General features: G+C 44.9%; 1 protein-coding gene across 7 annotated transcripts in view; it reads left to right on the plus strand.

Annotated features, from left to right (window-relative positions):
- ARHGAP24 (Rho GTPase activating protein 24) overlaps nucleotides 1-16,603 on the plus strand; it is a 184,907-nt gene that overhangs the window by 113,749 nt on the left and 54,555 nt on the right. The window contains exon 1 of one of the 7 annotated variants that reach the window (XM_032109594.1): nucleotides 33-176. The exons of the other annotated variants lie outside the window; for them this stretch is intronic. The gene's annotated coding sequence lies outside the window, so the exon portion shown is untranslated. Of the gene's footprint in view, nucleotides 1-32; nucleotides 177-16,603 lie in introns of those variants that run through there. 7 annotated transcript variants of the gene reach the window in all.

Consider the following 16,603-nt stretch of genomic DNA (forward strand, 5'->3'; position numbering starts at 1 on the left):
CATAAATTCCTGTCCTGACCGTCAGCTTTTAAGTCGTCTCTTCTCGTTTCCTAGCCTTTTCTGGGATTTTGCAGGATCTTTTGGCAAGTTAGCAAATGGTAGTAGCGGGAGAGAGATAAGTTTCCCGAGCGGAAGGCGTCGTGCTCTGGTGGAAGCCCGGCCGTGGCAGTGCCTGGGTGAGTAGCCGGGAACAAGTAGGAGCTGCAGTAGGCAGAGGACGCGGCCGGCCGGGGGTCGCTCCGAGCGGCCGGAGAGGCTGGAGCGGAGCGTGTCCGAGTGCGTGCGGCCCCCGGCGCCGCTGACGCCCGGCCCGCCGGACCCCGCCTCGGCCGCGGCGCTCCCCGCAGGTCGGTCCCCGGCGCGGGCGGTCGGTCCCCGGCGCGGGCAGCCGGTCCCGGGGGGCTCAGGGACCGCTCCTGGGCGCGGTGGTCGCCATTCCTGGGCGGTGGAGTCGCGGGCGGGACGGGCGCCAGCGGGCGGGCAGGCGCGCCCGGCCGCGGCTCCCGGGGCTGCTCGGGCTCGGCCGCCGGCGAGCGCCGGTGCCAGGTGAGCGCGGGGAGGCTCCGCGGCGCCCCTGTCCCGGAGGGACGGCAGCTTTGCCGTGTCACCGCCGGCGGGATGAGCCGCCGGCTGCATCCCGCCCGCCTCCTGGCCGCTTTCAAGAGCTGGTGCTGTGTCACAGCCTCTGCCAGCGTGCCGTAAGAAGGAGGATCCCGGCCTGCTGGGACGCGGGAGCGCCCCGCTTTCGCGCGGTGCTGGAGCCGCAGCTGGGCTCGGCAGGGAAAGCTGTGCGTGTGTAAAGTGCCGTGGGGAGCGGGGCAGTGCTTTGCTGTCTCGCATTTGCACCCTTTTGTTTCAACTCGGCTGTGCAAGCGCGAATTCCTTGCTTCAGAGTAAGACCCAGGCTTCGGAGTGAGCCTTGATACAGTTGAGCTGCATTGCTGTGTTTTAAAATAACTACATGTGTTTCACCCTTAATGATACCATTATCTTAAAATAGCACGATGTGCTGCCTCCCTTGAGTTACTTGGTAGAAAAAACAAGGAAGGGGAACCGCTGAATTCCCATGAACTCTGTGTTTTAGAGATCCTGCTAGGTTTTCAGCATGCTGAGCTGCTGTCGCAGCCTTCTCTGTGTAGTAGAAATGTGCATTACTAAAGTGATCTGTGCTGCTGTGGTCACGTTCTCTGCCCTAGCTGTGCTTAAGGTACATTTGAAAAGACAGGTGAAGTGGCATTTCTGTGATGGGGTTGTCAGTGTACTCCTGCTAGATCTGTGCATTTGTACATTAACAGTGCAGATGGTGCAAGCAGAGTAGCTATAGCATGTGTTGGCTTATGTTTGCATGAACTGAGATCAAATAATTAGCTAATAATCAATCATGCTCATGTGAGATGAAATAGTTAATGTTTTGGTTCTTGTCTAAAAGAAATAAGTCCAAGATTAAGATTTAAATACCCTGTTTTGTTTTCATTGGTTCTGGCCAGCCCAGGTTTTTATCCTCCAGAAATAGTCATCAGCACTAGTTACTAAAACCAAGGCAAGTAGAATGAAAAGTCAGTTACTCCATGGCCTGAATTCAGTAAACTGAGTCTGTATGGTCTAGAACTTGTTATAGTTTCAGAGTAATTAAGATGAATTAATTGGGTTTTCTTCTGGCAGAAAGTAGAGGTGCATGAGATTTTACTAAAACTTCAGTGACAAATGTTTTAGTGTTAGGTCACTTCTCTGGGACGTGCTGTACGTGTCAGCATAGATGAAAGCTCCGTGTTTGCTTATGGTGATCAAGTGCACGAGTTTTACCAACTGCTGGGAAGGTTGACTGGGTATGTTTTCATCAGTGTTGTGTCTTCCTGACTACTCCTCCTGGTATCCTGAGTGTTTTGTGGGCAGGTACCACACAAACCATTTCTAGAAATACTCACTGTCATATTGTAGTGTTTGTGTTTGCACCGAGGATACTTGTTCACAGTACAGTCCTGATACCTTCTAGGTAAACAGTGCAGTTCCTGTCTGGCATGTGCTGGAATCAGCCTGGCACAGGGGACACTCTGTGTGAGTACCTTCATCATCTAATTTCGGTACTCTGGTACCTCTGTGTTGGAAAGACACGTGGCCCTCAAAGCAAAAGACAAATGCCATCACCTCAGAGGTACTGCAGTTTTTCTCAACTGCCTACCGATGCTGTCCACTACCCTGCTTGAGGACAGCTCAAAGTAGCAGCAGGAGAGTTGGTTTTTGGTTATGCAAATATGAGAGGTAAGGGGAAGGGAGTTGCAATGCTTCTGAGAACTCTTAAGAAGTGAGTATGTGTTTACACAATATTTGGATATAAAACCCCTCTTCTCTCTTCCCCCACACCATTAAGCCTTTTAATTAGGTCAGTGGGTGAGATGCTGTGCTGCTGGTCATGCATCATGCCCTGAGATCAGTCAGAGAAGGTGGCCCTGAAGGGTGTATTGTAGCACCCTGATTCTTGAGCTGCTCATGGATGTTGTAGAGCTCCCTTCCTCTGCTCTGCAGGATGACCTGCTGCGGCCTCTGGCCTTCTCTTTCCTAAATGGGGTCACACTTGTACTTTAGTGCCTGTGCAGGTTCTGAGACAGGGCAGAAATCTCATTTGAAGGAGGTGGAGTATCTTTCTGTCTTTATTGTCCCAGCTGGGAAGTGATGGATTGCACATAAGCTCTGCACCTGATAATCTCTTGCGGGCTATGAGTCCAAGCAATGCAGCTGAAATGGAAACTGTAAAGTCCAGACTGACATTGTCATTTAAATGTCCATTCAGAGAAATACAGGTTTCTGAGCTATGACTAAACATGAACAGTTGTCAAATTCATTCTCATGTCCTCTAAATGCAGAGCAATAAATCACAGTTACCTCATTTGTTTAAAAACAACTTTCTGGGGCTTTTTGATGTTTTTTCCCCCCTGCTCTTTGTTAGCTAATTCAAGTAGAAGTGGCTTATTAATTTAACATCATTTTCTAATGAATTCAGCTCATTCTTAAGTCCGATACAAAACCAAACTCATTTTAATAATTAAATGAAGTTACTGACTTTTCTGTCTGTGAATGTCAGATGTAGCAGATTACTTAACCTGGACATTATCCATAGACTGCAGCTCTTCTTCCAAGCCATAGTTATGAAGTGTGCTAACACCATGCATGTAAAAAGTTGTAAGTTCTCAGCGTTCATTTCTGCTGGGAGGGGAGCAATTATAACCTTCTCTTGGCAACAGATTTTGTGAATAATGCAGTTTTTTATATTTAATGATGAAAGTGTCAGACTGTCAAAATGACCAGGAACATGTTGGGGTCATTCAGGTTGTCACAAGAGCTGCTCTGTGATGCCTCTGAAACCATCCCCTTTTCCAGGTATGCAGATAAATCCTGGACCTGTGCACTTTTCAACCCATCTGGCAGCAGGGTAAAGAGGGAGCTTTGTACACAAAACTAAAGAAATCCAGTTTCTCTGCATGGGAAAAGTGTCAGAGAATACCTGAGCCTACATTTTACACTTAGTCATAAATAAAAATGGGGCAGCTAGAAGCAGCAAAGAATGTGAAAAATAAGTGTCATATGTTTAGAGATGGGATGGGCTAGAACAGAGTAGAAATAGAACAGAATTTTTCATTTGGAAGGACCTACAAATGGTCATCCAGTCCAACTGCCTGACCACTTCACTTGACCAAAAGTTAAAGTATGTTATTAAGGGCATTGTCCAAATGCATCAGTCTTGAAGCGTCAACCGCATATCTGGGAAGGCTCTTCTAGTGTTTAGTGTAACCACCTTCTCAGTAAAGAAATGCTTCCTCATGTCCAGTCTGAATGTCCCCTAATGCAGCTTTGAACCATTCTCATGCAGGAAAATACAGGCAATACTCATCTGTCTGTGTGCTAGGAGTGCTTCCTGAAAATGTGTGGAAGAGCTAACAGCATCCAGCAGTTGTTTCAGCTTCCTTGTTTGCAGTCTGCTTCAGGCTTCATTTGGTTTCCTTTATTCTCCCCCTGGGATATCTCCATTTCAAATGAGTTGGATTTGTAATGAGGAAGCACTAGGTTTCCAATATTAAGTGAACAAAGCCCCCAAATGTTTCCTCTAACAGTAAAAATTCACCATTCTTGTCTGTGGATTTTAAACTTCAGCCAGTTAGGGAGCCAATTGATGGTGTTGTGTTACCAGAGGAAAGAGATAGTGTATTTTGGCACCATTTGTTCATGTCCTCCCATTGAGATCTTTGTTTCAGTATAAAAGAAAAGGAGGGTTAGTGGCTTTGGACGTCTCTATTGCTGTGTGCTACTAACATGAAAACTAATAAAATGATAGGTTGAAGGTGTAAAATACAAGCCCAGAGTGACTTAAAATACAGAAGAGATGGCTGTGCAATTGGAGCTTGCAATAAATGGTCAAAAATAAAGTGGAAAAATCTATCCTTATTAAATGTGGTATGTGCCATATATTTATTCAGGCACTCAGAATCAGGAGAGCTGTGGCTGCTTGAAATGAGAAATGTCTTCTCAGGAAATATTTTTTTCATTTAAACTTAATTTGAGTAGGTTTGAAAGTAGAATTCATTCTTGTGGAATTAGATTATGCCCTGGTTGTTTTATTTCCTTCTTCTATATCATCTTGTCTTTCTCAGTTCCACAAATAGCTTTTTCATCTTGGTTGCCACTGGCAAAAGCCTGTAAGTAGGATTTTTTGGACACATACGAGTGAATCAGAAATGCTGTGGTTGGAAGTTTTGCAGTCATTAGAAGGAGGCCTGGAGCAATAGAAGGTCAACTGGCCTGATTTAAGCCAACTCAGAAGTTGTGGTTTTTCTTTGTTTTGGTTTTTTTTCTGAAACAGCATGGTAATGGTGAGGAATCTCAGTGCTGAATCACAGTATCATCTGCCCTTCTTCAGCCTATGGAAGCTGTACCTCATGTGCTCTTCCTTCAGAAATCAGGGTGCACACCTTACCCAGATCACACTGTGATCACCCAGTGACCATTACTGGCAGGAATGAATCTTGGGCCACAGCCAGTGCATTTAAGTACTGACATCCTGAGGGGAACAAATGAGCATGGGCTCGTCTTTTGTCATTTTTCTGCCTCCAAAAGATGGGAGGATAGACTGGGAAATACAGATCTCGTTTTGCCTTTCCCTTGGCGTACGCTGATATATGGTAGAGCCTGTGCCTTTGTGGCTGGGAGAGGTGAGGGGTAGGACACTGCCTAAGAGCAGAAGAAGCTAATGGAAGCAGTGGAGCAATAGAAAGAAGATGCTGAGATCCTTCACCAAAGAATTTCTTACCTTAAGCAGTTATTGTCTGGTCCTAAAAGGCCGTGAGGCAACTGGTGGGATCTCTCTGCTTTATAAATGGCTTTGAAAACCCTGAACAGTGTGATGTTCATCAGGCAAAACAGGAAGGTCAGCTGTGCAAGTGCATCAGTACCTCCTGTACTCCTTCCCAACCTTCCAAAGCCTGACCTAACACCCTGAGGTTCACACGTGGTATAGAGAGGACTCTTAAGGGAAAAGAAAAAAACGGTGTGGGGATTTGACGCAGAGAAGATGATGAATTGCATAAGCTTCTGGTAACCTTAAGGGCACCTAAGTGAACTGTCAAAAACTTTCTCTGGGCCAGCTTTCCAGCAGGAGTACAGCTGCACAGTGCCCAGGGTCTCCTGGGAGGGTCATCCTCACCTGACAGGCCTCCCTCTCTAAAGGTGCTTAAGTTGTGGTCCCGACTGCATTTGAATCCTTCTGCTTAGCAAAAGGATCCCGAGGCAGCAGTGGGTACTTGTGAAATGGTGCGATCACTGCTGTGTAATTATTCCATCAGTGCCTCTGAAGTATTTGCCCTGATCCGTGACTTGACTTGTGATGCTGGCTGGTCCGGCTGGCAGCTGGCAAGTTTTAAGTCGGGGCATGGGATCTTGCTTCAGTGTGAAATCCCCTGGGAGCAAAATCTACAGCTAACCCAGCAGATGGATGTGGTAGAAGCCTGTCCCCTGTCCTTGCATGCACCTCCTGCCCCTGTCTGCCTGTTGTTTGCTCCCCTGCAACTCAGGAGATCCTATCCTTCAACCCTGTAAGAACCCAGGCACTGGTAGCTTTCAGCTTCTGTACTGCAAGGAGCCGATTTCTGCTTTTAACACCAAATCTGAAAGGAGGCTTTTACTTAAAGATAGCATTAAGTAGTAGTGAAAGACATTTCTGCTTATGCTTGTGTGGGCCCTCATTCTGCCTTTTTAAAGCAGATAATACCCTAACTTTTATAGTTAGTGGTTTCTGACAGGTATCACTGATTGCAAATCACCTTATTTATCTATTTAGATTCCTTCCAGCTCACTGAGTAGCATGTGAAATTACTGCCTTTCTCATGAGTGTCCTGTAAAATTTCATTTAAGGTGTGGTGGGAGACCATGTTGTAGTTATTTAAATTACAACTTTTTTTCTTTAAATGGGATGCTTATTTGACACACCTCATTTCAGATATGACCTTTGTGTCTCTGCCGGTACATTTTCTGAGTTTATGACGCACTTCGCATTCCTATAAAGCCTTTCACTGGGTGTTCTTAAGACTCTTTACAACCTTTAATTAACTGAAATACTGTGTCTCCCCTGTGAGGTCAGTCAATATTCTTAATTGCTTTTTGCAGAAAGAGGAAAATACGGTAGAAAAATTTTAAAGGAATTCACCAATGCTGGGTGAAAAGCTAGTGAAGAGGCAGGAGCAGAGGCTGCGATTCCTGAGCCCTCTTTGGTGTGCACCATTTCTCTTTCTTACATAAGCATGCATAGGAACGATGTAACCCAGCAGAGTGAGGCAAGATGTAGGTCAGGTTTCTTTTGTCAGTACATCTTCTGCTTTTTGACCTGTAAGTTGCTGAAAGCAACAAAAGCCTATGGATGAGGGAGTCTTTTCAAAACTGGTTTAAAAAGCAACAAGCAACCCTTGAAAGCCTCAATCCCCTCTAAAGAGCTATTTTTAGGAAGCTAAATCAAAGAACAGTCCCCTGGGGGGGTCTGTACACGAAGTTTCTGTCTGGCTTCCTTTGGATACCTTAAAGTTTTAATGCACTTGTCAGGCTGTCGCCTTTTGTGCCGGGTGAAAACATGGACCGGACTGAGCGGGCTGTCGGGGACAGACCCTTCTTCAAGGCTGCTGGTGCCAGGCCCAGTAACTGGAGGTTTGGGAAGAGGCAATGTGCAGTGTTAAGATGACTTTCAGTCCCATTTTGATCAAAGGATGTTGTTCACTCTGTCCTGAGTTAAAGGGGAAAGAGATTTCCACTGTGTTGTTGTTGGCTACTTTATCAGAAAAATGGCAGCACATAGAACCTTGAGCAGAAATTACCATATGTACTGATAACAATATAAATGTGATGCCTAGTTTTAAGGACCACCAAGGAAGGAGGCTTAACAGGGCATTTTTGTCCTTTCACAGCTGTGTGAAAAAGTTGTGTCTGTCCCTTCAACCATGCTCCACACCACGTGGAAGTTCTTTTTTACCCTTGAGTACCTGGTGGTTTTTTTTTTTTCCTGAAAGCAGAATGGCTCTAATGACAATGTTGTAAGGACTTTGAGGCTTTATTCTGCATTTGAACATCCTCAATGCTGGGGCAAGAGGGGACAGCACAAGCTGCTCTGTTGTTGAGAGAAAAGGGAATAAGCCTTATCTCCTGTTGTTATTGCTGTTGATGTCAGAGTGGCAGTGCAGAAGTGCCATGGGAAGACAGTCCTTGCTGCTGGTGCTGTGAAACACTTCACTGGGAGCTGAAGCGCCACTGGCTTTGTACAAAATGGGCTCTTGACTGTGAAAGTTGCAAAGAATCCAGGAGCAGCTGGGACAAGGAAGCAAAACCTTCATTTCCTGAAGCCCTTGGCAGTGGTTGTACCGCTTTCTTTTACCTGGCACACATTAAATAGATGTAATAGTAACTGCAGTCACGCAACAACAAATTGGATGAGCTGATTTAGGTGAAAGGAGAATCGATGAGGAGTTAACTCTAGATTATTATTGCTTTGATGTTTGCAGCTCACATATTTTTTCATAGAAAATAAATCACCTTATTTCTACAGGGACACTAGAAAGAAGGCTTAGACACAATTCATTTTTATTTCAGCTCAACAGATCAGGAATAAAGCATTTCCCTGTAATGAGAGCAGAGCTGCTTGCCCCCAAGAAAGCCACCTTAAAGCAGGGAAGGCTGGAGACACTAGAGATTCCTGTGGCCTTGAACTGTGCTGCCACAGGATAGTTGTTAAAACAGCAGTTACCGTTTAGAATTGTTTGGAATTCTTGCCTACACACTATAATTGGGGGAGCTGATACAGAATTACCAACTGATACAGCAAAGAACTGTGATAGGTCAGGGGGTGACTTAGAACAATATAAACTAAAACAAGAGCAGGTGCTGGTAGCACTCATTTAAACCCAGACAAAATTAGTGACAAAATGAGGAGGGGCAGGCCCTCCGTCAGGTATGTAAATACTGGGAAGCACTTTATTAGCAAACGGACCATCCCAGTCAGCCAGCTGAACTGCAGGAGGCTGGAGTGGGGAGAGTATCACCTGTGGCATGGGAAGAGACTGCAAGGTGAAGCTTTCAGCCTCTTGATTCACAGGACACAAGTTTGGTAGGTGTTGTTCCATATAAGAAATCGGTGTAATTTTGCACTAAGGATACTGCCTTATCTCCTGTTGTTATTGCTGTTAAATTTGGCATGTGAGAGTGATTTAGTTGGTTAAAGGAAACTTACAGAGCTGAAGTGACTTGTTGCTTGCTGTAAGACTGTGCATCCATGGTTATTTGATGATGCAGCACACCCAAAGAGGCCCTGCTGCAACCAGGCATTGCAAGCTGGAGCCTCCCACCTGGCTATTCCTCCACTGGGTGTCAAGCCTATAGGAAATAGTTCAGTGCTAGCAAGCTAAATGCTGGGTGCTTGTCAGGTACTGAATATTTTGAAAGTACCGGAAAGTTTGAAATTTCCTGAATTTTGACAGCGAGAAGTTGGTAATACAGGCAGGGGACCTCAGTCTGAGAACTCATCCAGCTTGGAAAAGCTTGCTTTCTTTGGGGTGAGGAAAGCCCCACAAATCCTCCTGCTGCTTATCCCTTTTTCCTGTTGTCTGCCTGGGTTGTGTCTGCGGTGTTGCAGATGGAACCAGCGTTTCTCTTGCACCTTATTATGAACTAGTGAAAGTGTGTTCTCTTAAACAGCCGGGAACCAGGGTCAGGACAGAGTGGACCTGGCCTTTATTTCTGATGGCCTGTCTTCAGAGTTCATGGTAGTATTCCCAGTGGTGGAGTACCTACGTAAGGATAAGACTCATTCCTTTTTTCCTTTTTCTGTAACTAATGTAACTAAAACAATCATTTACACCAAAGTCTGGATCAGGAAGGGCTTCTTGGCCTTAAGCAGGCAAGATGCAGGACTGCATAGCTGATTAATTAGTGGATGTGGAAGAGGAAATGCTGAGATGTCACTGTTTAAAATTTTCTTTGGTGCTTTGTTAGCTTCCAGTTTGGGGAGAACTGACAGGCTTGCGGATAAAAATGTAGCTTTAGTCTAGAAAATGTAATTTACTGAATAACACCCTGTTGGTGGTGGGTACCTGAGCATTTTCAGCACTGAGATCCAAGCATTGCAAGACCAGATGACAGGCATGTTCTTTTTCTGTCATCTGTAGGATCGACCCCAGTGTTACGATAACAAAATCACTGCCGTGCTGTCCATCCCTTTTGTTCCATGCCCCTTTGGGTTTTCTAGCTATTTCATATACTTCTGCACTTACCAGCTCATTGAAGTATTGGATCAGTATTTTGGCTACTTCTGAGTGTAGAATTATATTGTATACATTCAGAGCACTCAAAATAGTCTCCTAGTGCAGCTGAAACCACACTGTCATCTGAATTGCATGACTGAAGTGAAAGAATCCCTTAGATTCATTGCTTGGCACTTAATATCTGGAGAAGATGGTGGTTGTGTACTCATATACCATAAAAGAGATAAGTATATCTAAACCTGTATAACCCTGTGGAATTCAGTAGTTTGCCATAGTGGCTCTTGCAGGCCACTTTTACATCTGACAAATCAAAGCTGCCTTTTCTAAAGTGGGATTTAAAAAAGCCTCAGACAGCAGCCCCAAAGGAAAGGCTGCTCTCCTGTGGCTGGCAGCCAGCTGCCTGGGAGGCAGCCCCATCCTGTTCCCCCTGCCCACTTCCACACAGGGCATGGGGCTGTGTGGAGCAGCTTCACGCTGCTGCAGACATGAGAAGCATTAAAAAGAAATGGCTCTTCCGCGCAGAAACCGCTGTGGCAGCGTAATCTTTGTCCGAGGCTGTTTAGGCAGCAGTCTGAGCTGCCCTAATGGGAATAAAACATACATTGGACCAGTGCTGGAGAGCTGCACGGATATGGTCTGGTGGTAGCTGAAGGTGGGGCTGAGCCGGGCCAAACCAGCGTATCCACACTATCCTGGAAAACTGGAAAAGAGGTTGGGAGTGGAAAGGAGCAGCAGCAGTAAGGAGCAGAGGTACTCCGTGTGCTCTTTGGTTTTGTACTGGGCAAGTAAAAGCAGCAGCAGCAGTTAAAGGGACATTGTGTTCGTGGTGAGGTGGAAAAGTCCCTTTTTCAAGTGTTATACTGAAAGTTACAAGTTCTCCCAGCATAAATATCACTTGATGAAGTTTGTTGTATTTCTGGTTGAAGGGGTTTGCCAGCACTGTGATCTGTCTTACAGAGATGTTTACATCCCTGCAGCATATACTGGAATCTGTTTCCAAAAGCTTGGATCTGCTGAAACCTACCTGTAATTGGAAATTTCAACTTTGGTCAGTTCCTCAGAATGAGCATGTGGGACCTGTGGCTATAATGCACCTCCAGCTGAAGGGCAGAGCAGTGCTTCCTGATGAGAAATTTCCAATGTGTCCGTACTGGAAAAGCCTGTGTATATGTTGTTGTGTGCTATGAATTAATTCCCAGTGCTCCTGACAGAAGAGAAGCCTTGTTTTGGAGTTTCAATTTTTTAGATAGCAGAAATAGAAATTATTTTTCTTTCTTGGAAAGAATTGTTTCACTGAGTCCTACAACATGGCTGGATTATTTATGGGTGTGTTTTGGGGGTTTTTCCCATCAAAAATGAATCACAAGGTTAAGGAAAAAGCGACTCGACTTCCCAAAATAAGATCAGAATTAGAACAAATCAAGAACGTGTTAAATTTGTTCTGTAGGCTCTAGCTGTTACAGATCACAGTGGCATAGAATCGTGGTAGTTTGGAAAGTTGTCAGCAGAGGAAAATTAATGTAACTCTCATACTTCGTACAAAATACCAGCTTCTTTTGTCAGAGACTTCACAAAAATCATTGCTTTTTTGAACATAAGCCTGCTATGAGACAGATTGTAATGCAGCAGAAGTAGGTATGCTCAGATTTAGAAATGGATGAAGTGAAAAAGAATTAGCGTGTAAACTGTTTTTCTTGTAAATAGACAGGAAATAACATACTGAAATATGGTAGTGTTCCAGGATATTTTGATACACACCTCTGAGGAGAAAGCTGGTAATACAACTCAAGAAAGAAATTGGGATTTATTTTGATTGTCTCTCAGTGACAATTTTCAGATGACCCGAAGGTTTATTTGTGGCACCTTTTCTTTCTCGTGCTATAGTTCAGCTATCAACCTTTTTATCTGAGTAGACTAGTTGGTGAGATGGGAGCTGTTAAGAGAGGAAGCATGGAAGAATAACTTGGAGGGAATGGCTGCATCTGTATCAGCTCTGTACCTGGCTATACCAAAGGTCAGGACAGTTGCCCAAAAGCAGAGCTCCAGAGGCTTGGGAAGAGGTGAGTGTGGCAGAGTAATTTGCAGGGATGGTATTTTGTATCATTTCAGCAGAATTTACAAGTCTCTTGCCGGGTGGAATTAGAGCTGTAGTACTCATTCAGTGTTTGGTGGTAACTTGTTAGATCTGGATGGAAAATACTCCTTGCTCCGATAATTATATTCTCTATTTTTTTCCATCCCAATTTTCAGTCTTCCTTCTGCTGGCTTGGGTATTACACTGCATGTAAGCTTTTTTTCCATCCTCATTGCTACCGCCGAGTTGGAAGGAACTGACTCCTCCAGTTTGTTCAGCCAACTGTGCTCATAAAGGACTTTGCTTCTAGCCCAGATGCTGAGGAAGGCAGTTCTGTTCATGGGTCAGCTCCCCCAGCACAGCAGTCTGCGGGGGGACTTGTCCTTGGTAACTCCTTTGGCATCTCATTCTTGAGTTGTCTCATTTTCGGGGGCTTGGCTGTACAGTGCGTGCAGAGAGAGGGCAGTGGCATCTCACACCTCCTGCCCTGTCCTTAGCACTCCTGCCTCATCTGCATTGAGGTTACCCAGTGGGAACGCTAAAATGGGATTTGGATCAGCTGAGGCCAGTCCCTCTGGAGAAAGCAGGATCTCAAGGTGTGTAAAAGTTGTGCAAGCAATGATAACATGAATGCCTGTCTTGCTGTTCTGCTCTTTGTTGTATAGCGTGGTGTAGTTCAGTTGCAAGATTGAGCTCACCAGTCCTGCTGGGAGCTAGAGGAATTTCCCTAGGATAATCATACCTTAGGCTATCTAAAGAATGGAATCTAAAAAATACTCTAACTGTTCTGAGGCTCAACTTCAATGTTTGTGGTATTGGAGGCAACAAATGTCCTGCTTTGCTCTAGCATTCACAAAAATGTGTTTTTCTTTCTATTTGTCAGGCCTTTCAAGCCTTAGTGTTCTATAAACCACATGTCTACTGAATCCAGTTGTTAATGGCTCAGTTTTTTCATAGCTTGATAGCACAATACAGGGAACAGATGGGTTGCCTGGGACAAACGAGATCCCTTACAGCATCTGTACATTGTACTTTCCTAGCACCTGCAGCTTTATATTCCTTAGTGTGTGCTTGTTTCGCTGTGAACAGAGGCTCATATTCAGGAGCTTGCTGTTCAGCATGGCTTTCCAGGAGAAATGTGAACGTGACCTTTTTGTCCTTGGCCATAAAAATCTTTCCATTGTATGCAGCCGCATGTACAGCAGGTTGGTGTTTGCCCCCTTGAAACACGTTAGGGATTAACCTTTTGCAAAAGCAAATTGCAGACAGCGGAATCTGCCTGCCAGTGCAGGCTCTCGCCTCTCTCTTTCCTGGGGCAGACGTTTGCCCCTGGCTTGGGACTCCATTTGTTTTTTGGCAAATAAAAACATCTGTATTGCCCCAGTGAGAGGAGAACTTTAATGAGGTTCTTGGAGACCTTCTGCACTCTCCCTTGAGATGTAAATTTACCCGGGGATGGAGATTATTTTGGAAGAGCAGGAGCAAGAAGGTGATGCCTTTGTCACAAAGATGGAGAAAGCAGCCTGTTGGCTATGTTAAAATGCCTGTGCCTTTAATTAATATTGACTGAGTCTGCTCAGAACAGAATGCTTATATTATGTGTTGTGGCTGAGGGGATGTTGAAATACAGGCAGGAATTATCAGGCAGGTTTCTGTCAGAGCTGTCATCACTGTTGTGTTTCTCTTTGGCTTTTAAATCCTTTCCCTGTTTGTTAAAAGAGCAATTCACAGAACGCCTTTCCTGGTGGAAGCTTGTTTTAGAGTCTTGGGATCTAGCTTTCCATTCCCAGCCGAAGAACTTTGGAAAAATGCAAGAGATGGCTGACTGCAAGAATAACAAAGTATAAATTAGTTGAAAATAAACATTTTGCAATATGGTAAATACCGTCTGTGGGCTACGATACAGTCTCCCTGTAGTGGAGAGTGACAGAAACATTCCTGAGGAAAACAGGACTGCGTTCCTGTGGGGGAATGGGTGGGAGAGAGGGAGAGGAGAAATGAGACCAGTAGAAGCTGTTAACTGCCCAAAGGTGCCTTGGGCAGGCAAGTGCAGATAATGGGGCAGGGCAGAGGGAAAGGGGCCATGCTGTAGATAGCCTGCATGAGCTCTGGGGGTCAGATCTGAATGCCAGAATTGAGGGCCCTGGTGCTGCAGTTTTGGCTCCTATGGCTGCAGGTGACCTCCAAAGAAATGCCTCCCAAACAAACATCATGGTAGTGCTGGCCCTTGGAGCTCAGCTAGCAAAAGGCACCAGTTTGGGATATTAAACAGTATTTGCAATTATTTCCACCTCAGTGATCATGGCTTTGTTTTTAGCTTGGCTATTGAGTATACATTGAATTCAAAGCTGGGACAGCAGAAACATTTGTTTGCATTATGAGCAGAAAGATCATTTGCAAACATTGAGGAGTCAGATCAGCTTTCATGCTGGCACGTAGTTGCTTGACCCAGGTCAAGAGACTGGGCAGCGTTTCATGGGCTTCAGCCCAGACTGGCCCAGCTGGCCCAGGGAGTCAGGTTCCATTCCCTTTCCCGCTGCTGGGATCCTTCTGCTAAACCAAACAACATAAACACATCTGTCTGGTTCTGTACAGCGACAGACCAAAGAAATTGCTGCTGCTCTTTGTGCCTTAGATTTAATTCCCCATATCATGTATTTAATTGCCCATCTTAATGGTTTGTTTCTAGAATTACAAAATGTCATCTTGCTTATAAAATAAGCAAAATGCCAGAGTTGGCAGCTAGGTCCCGGATAATGTGTTGGCATCGTATCAAAACGACTTGGTAGTGATCAGTGTGCCCATGGACAAGGTATCAGTGTGGTAATGAAAGATTAAGTGTTTACACTCGTTTTACTCTAGTCAGTAAAACAGGTGAAGGTGGAGGAGAGCAAAGAGGAAGTGAGGAATGGAACAGGTGGTGAGGAGCTGCACTCAGGCTGTGGGTGCTGCCTGCAGCCATGGGGAGGTTTGGGCATTGGCCTGACCACACAAGACCAGATAAAATATTTTGTGTTACCCAGCACTTTGGTGTTCTAGTAAAAGAGGGCTGGAAGACTTGCTTGATATTCTTGGTTAACTAAAGCCATACATGAAGTGCTTTTGAATTCGCCAAATGGGTCAGGTAAAAAAAATATGAGTAGATTTTGTAAGATGTTTTCAACAAATAATGGGTTAGGTGTTTTTCCTTTTGAAAGAACCTCATATTGCTTCCAACATTATAAAGATTGCTATTAAAATATGGCATTAAATGAACAAAATACTTTAAATATTGCATTATGGTGTATTTTTACTGCTCTGAAATGAGCATTTGCAGTTTTGTTTTACCAAGGAAGCCAAAAAGCTTGTCATTTTCTGTCAGTGAAAGGACTGTTTGGCTTTCTTTGGCCAGCACTCCACAAACTCACTTATTCACATAGCTATAAATACCTTAATATTTTCCTATCTGCACATTTTGATTTACAACAGCAGCAGCTAAAGAAAATAACTGCTTTCCCAGTCTACAGTAAACTGCTGAAAAATGTGTAACGTGTGTCTTTTCCTTTCTTAAGTGAGTTATACACATGACAGAAAAAACCTGATGATATGAAAATGTGTGTTGTCTTTGGGCCACAGCCTGTGATGGATATAAAAAAAAAAAAGATTTATGTGGGGATCGAAGGTATTTGTTGAGATTTTAATGAACAACAGCAGCAAAGGCCGAGGTCCCTCAGGGGGCCCAGTGACACAGAGCAGACTGAATCCCCTCCCTGGGTGTGGGGTGAGTTAAGGAAATACTGACTTCGCGTTCTCAACCTCTTCCCCAATTAAGAGCAGGTTCAGTTAGAAGCAGATCTGATTTCTGTAGCTGCCTGAACCGTGTTTTCCTTCTCCCTTTGTCTGCTTACCATGCAAATGTGTTTGGGGAGGGGGACACAGAGCCTGAGGGCCTCTCCTCAAGTCTCCCCTTACATTGCTTTTCTAGGCAGGGTGTTAGAGGAGTCTCAGTGACTGTGTTTGCCTTCTACCTCACAGCCTCATTCAGGGAACCTGTTGCTTTTTGTTAGCTGGACTGCCAGTGCATTTCAAAAAATAAAAACATGATACTCTCATGCATCACAGGTCGAATCTTCCTATGTAGGGTTAATTCACAGATCCTGGGGCAAGCTGTTGATACCAGGCTGGAGAGAGGCTGAGGGAAAAGGCATGTTTGTGCTGCTAAATGTAATCAATAGAGCAGAGGGCTTTGCTTGGGATGGAGCCATTTGTTTTCTTTCGTATTTTTCTTGGGTAAGCAGAGGTTTGTTTCCTGACTCTTCTTCTGAAGCAGCAGTTGATAGTTTAATGAAAATGAAGCATCGCTGTTTCAAGGACAACAGAAATCTGATGTGTTCTTTTAATCTTTGCAGCCCCAGAGGGGATGAACAGCTACCTGGGTGGGTGTAAGGCTGGCTGGACAGTGTTGTTGCCATGCAAAGGCTTCTGCCGTTCTGGCAGAGCTGTGGCTGCTTCTGGTGCATCCCCTCCTGTTGCTCCAAGAGAGCCAGGCCCAATGGCATCTGCTGAGGCTATTAGCTGGTTAAGCCCTGGCTCTGATTTCATCTTTGTGGGGTCATTAGCAACTTGGCATCTGCTGGCATCTAGAGTCTTCACCTTCTCATAATGGGCTTTTGTTGTCATTCCAGTTACAAAGGCCTCTTGTAAAGGGGAGCTCCACATGTACATTACAAAAATTAGCTGTGTGCCAGAGCTATGCAGAGGTAGT

Source organism: Corvus moneduloides, chromosome 5, assembly GCF_009650955.1.
Source record: "Corvus moneduloides isolate bCorMon1 chromosome 5, bCorMon1.pri, whole genome shotgun sequence".
NCBI classification, from domain to species: Eukaryota; Metazoa; Chordata; class Aves; order Passeriformes; family Corvidae; genus Corvus; species Corvus moneduloides.